Genomic DNA, 9,175 nt, shown 5'->3' with positions numbered 1-9,175 from the left:
CAATGATCTTGTATATGGCAAAAAGCAGCCTACCCAGCTCTGTATCTATTGCGTTTATTGCCATAGATTACTTGACTTTTCACCAAATATTTTAGTTACTATTATTAGTTATCTGTTGCTAGTAAGAAATTACCCCCACAACTTAGTGGCTTAAACAACAAGCATTCATTGTCTCAGTTTTTGTGGATATAGAATGTGGACATGGCTTAACTGGGTCCTCCCCTTCAGAGTCTCATGCAAGGCTGCAGCCAAGGTGTCAGTCAGGGCTGCAGTCATCTCAAGATTCAGCTGAGGGAGAATCAGCTTCCAAGCTCACTCCTTGGTTGCTGGCAGCATTCAGTTCCTTGTGGGCTACTGGACTCAACAGGAAGACTTCAGTTTTGTTCTGACTTTTGACCAGAGGTCACCTTCCATTCCTTGCCATGTGAGCTTCTCCAATATGACAGCATGTTTTCCATGTGAGTAACCCAGGAAGGCAAGAGAAAGAAGGAGCACAAGGCAGCAAGAGCTAACAAGATGGAAGTAACAGTATTGGATAATTTTGTGGAAATGATACTCCATCATTTTTGCTGAATTTTATTTATTAGGAGACAGTCACTAAGTCTAGGTTACACACTGGGAGAAGGGATGACACAACAGTGTGAATATCAAAAGGCAGAAACTATTGGGAACTACATCAGAAGGTGCCTATGACATCATGCTGGGGATGTTCCTCTAGGGGAGGATTATCCCCATCTTGTTCAGCAAAGAAATGACCATATGACTTGCTTTGACTCAGGAAATCTAGATAGAAATGACATACTTTATTAGGTTTTAAAGCTTTTAAAATCCAGTTACGAAAACTGTTTCAGAGAGGCAGGTACTTCTGGGAAAGTGGAGGGAGAAGCTTGGCAAGTCCTCTCCCCCAAAAGAAAGCAAGAACAAAAAGCCTTGAAAAAATAAAAATCCCAATTATGAAAATCAACCAAAGGTATACAGTTAACCAAGAAACATCTCCTCAAGAAAAACTACTGAAACTTGGGTAAGGAACCCATGACATTTTAAGGAACCCATGACATAGGAACCTATGACATTTTATCCTGGGGCTACTCCTACACCTACCTCAGGGCAGGCAAACCATGCAAATCATCTTCTTTACTGTGGAAGTAGACTACTTGACTTGTACAGAGTGGAAAATTCCCACATCCAGGGCAATGTCAAAAACAATAGTGAACTTTGTGACAAACAGTCAGGAGAGACAATATCACAGGAAGTCTTAAGCTGTGAGTTAAGTTTAGGGCAAGCAATAGACAAACCAGTCAGAAATTTAATGGGGAGAAATTAAGAATGAGACAAATTTCCTCATACTAAACATAAAAAATAACCCTAAATGAACTATAGACCTAAATATAATAAAAACATAAAACCTCTAGAGGGAAACAGAATCTTCATGACCTTAAGTTAGACAAAAAGTTCTTAGATGTGACACCAAAAGCATAATTCATAAAATAACAATGGATTCTGTAAAAATTTTTAAGTTTTCATGCTTCAAAAGACACTTTAAGAAAATAAAAAGACAAGACACAGACTGGGAGAAAATATCTTTCATTTATATATTTGAAAAAGATTTTATCCAGAATATATAAAGAGCTCTTGAAATTCAATAAGACAACTACAAAAAATGGTAAAGAATCTGAATAGATACTTCATCAAAGATACAGTTAATAAGCAAATGAAAAGATGCTAAACCACATCAGAGTTTTGAACTAGAAAATATAAATTAAAATTGCAATGAACTACCACTCTGTACCTATTGAAATGGCTATAATAAAAAAGACAAACAATAATAAGCATTTGCAAAGCAATGGAGAAAGTGGAACTCTCATATGTTCCTGGTGGGAACATAAAATGGCAAGTTACTCTATAAAAGTTTGGCAGTTGCTTAATAAGTTACTCATGGATTTATGACACAACTTAGCAAATCTACTCCCAGGTATCTAACCAAGAGAAAACATACGTCCATACAAATACTGTGTGTTTATGTACACAAGAGCTTTACGTGTAATAGCTAAAAAAACAAAAACCTTGTGTGAAACAACACAAATGTTCATCAACTGGTGAATAGATTAAAAAAACTTCAATGTATCCATACAATGGAAAAGTGTTTAGGAATAAAAGTAAATAAACTACGGATATATACTGCAACACAGACGAGTCTCAAAAATATGTCAAGTAAAATAAGTCAGACACAGAAGATCACATATTGCATGTTTCCATTTATATGGAATGTCCATAAAAGGCAAATTAGACAGAAAGCAGATTAAGTTTTGCCTAGGGCCAGGAGTAGGAATAGGAATTTGCTGCATATGGGGATGGGAGATGTTCCAGGGGTGATGGAATGTTCTTAAACTGGATTGCAGTGATCAGCTGCACAACTCTATAAATTTGGTTAAAGTCAGAAGCAAAAGGCAAAGGAGAAAAGGAAAGATATAGCCAGCTGAAAGAAGAGTTCCAAAGAATAGCAAGGAAAGATAAGTCTTTCTCAGTGATCAATGCAAAGAAATAGGGGAAAACAATGGAAAGGGAAAGACTAGAGATCTCTTCAAGAAAATAAGAGATACCAAGAGAACATTTCATGCAAAGATGGGCACAAAAAAGGACAGAAATAGTACTGACCTAACAGAAGCAGAAGATATTAAGAGGTGGCAAGAATACACAGAGGAACTATATAAAAAAGATCTTAATGACCCAGAAAATCACAGTGATGTGATGACTCACCTAGAGCCAGACATCCCAGAATATGAAGTCAAGTGTGCCTTAGGAAGCATCACTATGAACAAAGCTAGTGGAGGTGATGGAATTCCAGCTGAGCTATTTCAAATCCTAAAAGATGATGCTGTGAAAGTGCTGCACTCAATATGCCAGCAAATCTGGAAAACTCAGCAGTGGCCACAGGACTGGAAAAGGTCAATTTTCTTCCCAATTCCAAAGAAAGGCAATGCCAACGAATGTTCAAACTATCGCACCATTGCATTCAGCTCACAAACTAGCAAAGTAATGCTCAAAATTCTCCAAGCCAGGCTTCAACAGTATGTGAACTGAGAATTTCCAGATGTTCAAGATGGATATAGAAAAGGCAGAGGAACCAGAGATCAAATTGTCAGCATTCATTGGATCATAGAAAAAGCAAGAGAATTTCAGAAAAAACCTACTTCTGCTTCATTGACTAATGCCAAAGCCTTTGACTGTGTGGATCACAACAAACTGTGGAAAATTCTTCAAGAGATGGGAATACCAGGTCACCTTGCCTCCCTCCTGAAAAATCTGTATGCAGGTCAAGAAGCAACAGTTAGAACTGGACATGGAACAATGGACAGTTTCCAAATTGGAAAAGGAGCACATCAAGGCTATATATTGTCACCTGCTTATCTAACTTATATGCAGAGTACATCATGCGAAATGCCAGGCTGAATGAAGCACAAGCTGGAGTCAAGATTTCAGAGAGAAATATCAATAACCTTATATATGCAGATGACACCACCCTTATGGCAGAAAGTGAAGAAGAACTAAAGTGACTCCTGATGAAAGTGAAAGAAGAGAGTGAAAAAGTTGGCTTAAAACTCAACATTCAAAAAAGTAAGATCATGGCATCTGGTCCCATCACTTCATAGCAAACAGATGAGGAAACAATGGAAACAGTGACAGATTCTATTTTCTTGGTTTCCAAAATCACTGCAGATGGTGACTCCAGCCATGAAATTAAAAGACACCTGCTCCTTGGAAGAAAAGCTATGACAAACCTACAGAGCATATTAAAAAGCAGAGACATTACTTTGCCAACAAAGGTCCATCTGGTCAAGGCTATGGTTTTCCAGTAGTCATGCATGGATGCGAGACCTGGATCAAAAAGAAAGTTGAGCACCGAAGAACTGATGCTTTTGAACTGTGGTGTTGGAGAAGACTCTTCAGAGTCCCTTGGACTGCAAGGAGATCCAACCAGTCAATCCTAAAGGAAACAAACCCTGAATATTCATTGGAAGGGCTGACGATGCATCTGAAGCTCTAATAATTTGGCCACCTGATGTGAAGAGATGACTCATTAGAAAAGACCCCAGTGCTGGGAAAAACTGAAGGCAGGAGGAGATGGGGGCAATAGAGGATGAGATGCTTGGATGGCATCACTGACTGGATGGACATTGAGTTTGTGAAAGCTCCAGGAGTTGGTGATGGACACGGAAACCTGGTGTGCTGCAGTTCATGGGGTCGCAGAGTCAGACATGACTGAGCGACTAAACCGAAGTGACTGCACTGTACGTTTAGAATGGGTACATTTATGGTATGGAAATTATACCTCAATAAAGATATTTTAAAAAAGAAAAAGGTCTGTGTATGGGTCAAGTCTCTTTCTCTGTGTCAAGATGACCAGTTGCATTCCAGATAAACCTGTCTCAATAACCTGGGTCCCAAAATGAAGACACATGTAGAGGAGAGCTGCAGGCAAGCAAAATGGACGTGAACCAGAAAACAACCTTTGTTGCTGTGAACCACCGAGATTCAGGAATTATATTTTTTATTTTATTTTTCAGGAATCATATTTTATCATAGCATAGCAGTCTATCCTGAATGACACATTTATCTTTCTAAAAAATAAAATGTATTATGATACATTTCTGCTAAATTCTTTAGTGAAGAATTTCCATTTAAGGAGTAAAATTATTACTAAATGTGTTTTCTCAAGTGTTATAACTTTATGGTTTTTTTTTAATTAAAAATACAAAATCTTTGGTAACAACTGTTTTATGCAACTCTAATAAATCAGATGACAAAATTATTTATATGTATTTGCACAGCACTTTACTTAGTGATGGGGATATCCTGATGTGTAGAAAAGACATGGCTCCTACCTTCAAAGTTTATAGTTGGAAGAATATTTATCTGTATGCTTGTGTAATCTATTTAAATGGATTATAATTTTATTTCTATGTCAGTTCCTTTTTTAAAATGAAGAGATTAGATGATCATCTTTTTTAGCCTAAACTTCCAAAACTATCACTTTTGACTTAGCAGATAATTTTTAAAGTGCATTATTTTAATTTGCAGTCATTTTTAATTTCTACCAGCAGGTGGAACCCTTTAGATTTGTTTCTCTAACTTAAACACAGCAATAAATAAGCCTTTGTGATTTCAATTTTAAGAATTATTTTTTACTTAATATTTATTTATAGAACTGAAGTTAATATAGTAGACAAGAATAATCATTCTACATTTACTCAAAAAGTCTCTACATTAATGGAATCCACAACAGCCTATTCAATTAAAGTTATAAGTTGACAGATATTTTTTCATAGAACACTTGTCATGGGGTAAATGTTTAACAGAGACTTTGTATATTCAACGGGGAAAAAAAAATCTGTATGAGCTAAAATTCAAAAGGATTCTATCCTCCAGAATGGGGATTGGTAAACTTTTGGAAAGAATAAATAGTTTAAGCGTTGTGGGTCATAAGGTCTCTGTCTAAAGTACTCTAGCTTACTACTGTAGCCCACAAGCAGCCAAAGACAGTGAGCAAGGTTGTGTTCCAATAATATTTTATATGCAAGAAGCGGGTAGTTGCCCTTATAGCAGACCATCAGAATCTCCTATAAGGCTTGTTAAAGCGCAGATTGTTAGACCTCATTTCTAGAGTTCCTGACTAGGCAGGTCTCTGGAGGAAATCAGAAATCTGTATTTCTAACAAGTTTCCTGATGACCTTGATGCTGCTAGTCGCAGAAATACATCTTACTCAGGAACCCCTACTAAGACTGTATTTCATCATTTCTGCTCCCTTGTTTCTGTAACATCGAAAAGAGCTAAAACAGACTTTTCTTAACATGGGCACTGTAAGATTTCCTAGAGAGGTCATTTGCCAGTGAAAAATGTTGAATAGTGGAAAGTAAGGTTATGTTGTAACCTATCTAAATCAATTATCACCATTTATTATGACGATGTGGTATTCTGTATTTGAGGATGATGCTATAGAAAATACATCCTGCAGAGGATGACAGACTGAAAATCTGCTGGTATTAGTATGAGAAGGTGGGAAAACAAGCACCTACTACTCAGGCAAACAGTGCTTTAAATCTTGACACAATTCCTGTATTTTTAATGCACATTTTTACATAGTTAAAGGCATGGCACACATTTAATTTTGTACTATGCTTTTTTAAGCTTAGTGATCAGAATAATTTCCCCTTTGATAATAAACACTGTAAACATTTTTAATGGATATGCAATATTACATTATATACATACATAATCATATTTGAAAACCATTCTCACCACCTCCATAATTCTTGAATATTTATATTATCCTCAGTCTGTGTTAGAAGTAACCTTGCAAGTGCAAAAGTATGCCATCATTTCAGATTTCCTTCAAAAACAATTAATAGAAGTAGAATTTCTGGATTTTTTTGACTTGATAGATACTGGAATTATTTTAGTTATAACTTTACCCATATTGTGTTCAAGATCCAACCTCACCATACCCTATTTAGTATGGGTCATTCCAGCTTGTTTTTTAAATTTATATATAAAACAGAAAGTACCTGGAATTGGTTCAATTTTCCATATCATATTAGAAAAGTGACTGTTTATCCCTTCTGTCTCCTGCATCAATCCCTTGTCCCGCTCATCTTTGCCTCATTCCCGAGCCCTCCATAGTCTCACATGCACAAAAAAATACAACTGCAAGACACATGTACGTATCTCTGCAAATGTGCAGAGCAAAAGCCTTACCCAAGGGCAAAACCATAGCAGAGTGTGACACTCCAAAGAATGGTAAAGGGACAGAGCTTGCCAGCTTGTGGCAGCCTCTACTCTGAGCACAGAACAGCTTGAGTCAAGTCAAGGTTGCTAGGTAGAAGCAAAAAAGCAGAAGGAAAAGATTGACTGAGCTTCTACACGAAGCCACAGATACACTTTCATGGCTATTGTAGCCCTCGCCCCCCAAAATTTTCCCCTAAAGATTAACTGGAGAAGAGACAAACTTTACAAGTGTCTGCTCTGTTTGGCTTTGAAAATAGTACACAGTAAGTTTATGGAGAAAACCTAAAAGACTCTTAATGTCAGGAAAAATAAAAACTCAGAAGTATTCTGTGCTGATAGGCAACTGAAGATCAGATGAGAAGGAAGGTGCTCCTGAAGATGCCAGGACTGATATATGCCAACCTATGCCAAATTCTCCCTCTACCCCCAGACCCAAAGGCTTGGCATTTTACAAGTTCCATGGATCTTGAACTCAACACTGGGAGAACACTAGTATAATCCCAAAGTGACTGTGTTTCCACCACTCAGTAGAATGAGATCTCAAATTTGAAATTAAATTCAATAGAGAAATAAGAGATGAAAGTTAAATTTATTGCAAACTGGCTGTGTGAACTAAGACTCAAACCCAAACTCCTGTCATTTTTTGATACTCTACTACCAGGTATGGCACCAATCACTACAGCCTCTTCTCTGTATGGAAAGGATATTTAAAATTGATGACAGATAAAACAGGTTAAAAACATGTCTACACAGTATGAATGTTTTCCAATACTGGCTTTATTGTTGAAAATAATATTGTACCATGTGTTCAATTGAGCTGATGGTTAAAGGAAGCCCAAATAGTTGATCTACAAGCTCTCTGTAATCATATCCTTGACAGCTTGACCAAACTTATACAGAAAAACAGCAGCAGACCCAAGTTTCTGTATTTATATTTCTTGCTTGAACTTCATGATGAAAAACATAAAACTGTTCTGAGTTATTTTAACATTAAACACATTCGTCCTTGGAATTGGAAAATGCTAATGATTTCCTATGCCCATATGCTGAATAAAATTAAAAGTAAACAGAGATAGCATATTTTGGGAATTGCTACTATAGTCATCAAACCAATTAAAAACTCATTTCAAGGTGGCTATTATAGTGGTATTTGTTGCTATTTATATGTCTGAGGCAAAGACACATATGTAGTGGTATATTAATCTACATATATTAACAATATGCAAAGAACCAAGAAATCTTATTCATTTCATAATGCAAAAATCGGTTCTTAAAGCCTAAAATTTTCAGAATTAACATCATAAGGAAGAAGTCCTTTCCACATTATCATAAGTTTAACATTTTCAAATAAAATTACATGTAAGGTCATAAAAGTACAATACATTAAGAATAATAATGTTTGACTCTTCTGACTCATACCTATTTGAGTCTTCATTTATTTGCTCAGATTGCCATAGCATAAAAGGCTATTGAAGAATTAATAGTATAGTCTGCCCTAGACAATAGCATCGTTTACTATTTCTAACATATTTATCAATTTAGAAAGAGTAAAAATTAAATGCTTTTACACTTGATCTTAGCCAAAAGGCCAAGAAGCGATAAATTAAATGCTTTTGTTCCAGCCTTACACTTATTATGCTGAATGCGGTCCTAAAATATTTTATAGAATAAAACTTTTCTAGAAAGTTCCTTGGCCAATTAAGGTTTTCCTATGGTTAACAATTGTTCTCATATATTCAAGAATTTTTCTTTTCAACCACAGGAAATGGTATATGTACACTATTCTTTATATCTTTTAACTGTTACAGATTTCTTTAGGTTTGAGCCCTACCTTGTGCCTAGAATATCTCACTTTACATTTTAGGAAGCTTTACACATAGTCCCATCTTTTCCTTGAAAACACGTTAACCACGGGGTACCAAAAGAATTATTTAAATAAAATCAAGGTAAAATTATTGAATAGCACGTGGGAGGCAAAGTGCATTATTTGCTATCATGCTTACAACTGCCCCAAGCCCACGAACGGTGGTCATCCTCGCCCTGAGTCTGAGAAGGGATGGATGTAAGAAGCTTCTCTTCGTCTCAAGCTCCTGCAGGATACTCTTAACAGCTATGGTGACATTCCTACCTCATAAAACCAGGATCCTCCCCAGAGGAAGTCTTGCTCTTGGATCCTGGGTTTTGGCCCAAGGCATACCTGAAACCCCACGTGCACTTCCTGATTCCACGTCGTCATGCATTTTCTACAGCTCTCCCCATGAGTGGTGTTTACACTATGGAAAGGAATGAGGAAGTCTCAGCTGCCAACAGATTTGCCTTTCCAATAGATGGCTGTGACTCCTTGCCTTGCCTGGTTTAAAACCATTACATTGAATTCACCACCCATACGCA

The 9,175-nt window shown here is 36.7% G+C and overlaps 1 pseudogene; it reads right to left on the bottom strand.

The window, feature by feature from the left end:
• Positions 1-8,207: 8,207 nt before the first annotated feature.
• LOC122445703 lies at positions 8,208-8,384 on the bottom strand (annotated as a pseudogene).
• Positions 8,385-9,175: the final 791 nt, after the last annotated feature.

Source organism: Cervus canadensis, chromosome 7 (genome assembly GCF_019320065.1).
Source record: "Cervus canadensis isolate Bull #8, Minnesota chromosome 7, ASM1932006v1, whole genome shotgun sequence".
Lineage (NCBI taxonomy): Eukaryota > Metazoa > Chordata > Mammalia > Artiodactyla > Cervidae > Cervus > Cervus canadensis.
The sequence above is the reverse complement of the archived record's forward strand: the minus strand, read 5'-3'. Positions and strand labels throughout refer to the sequence as shown.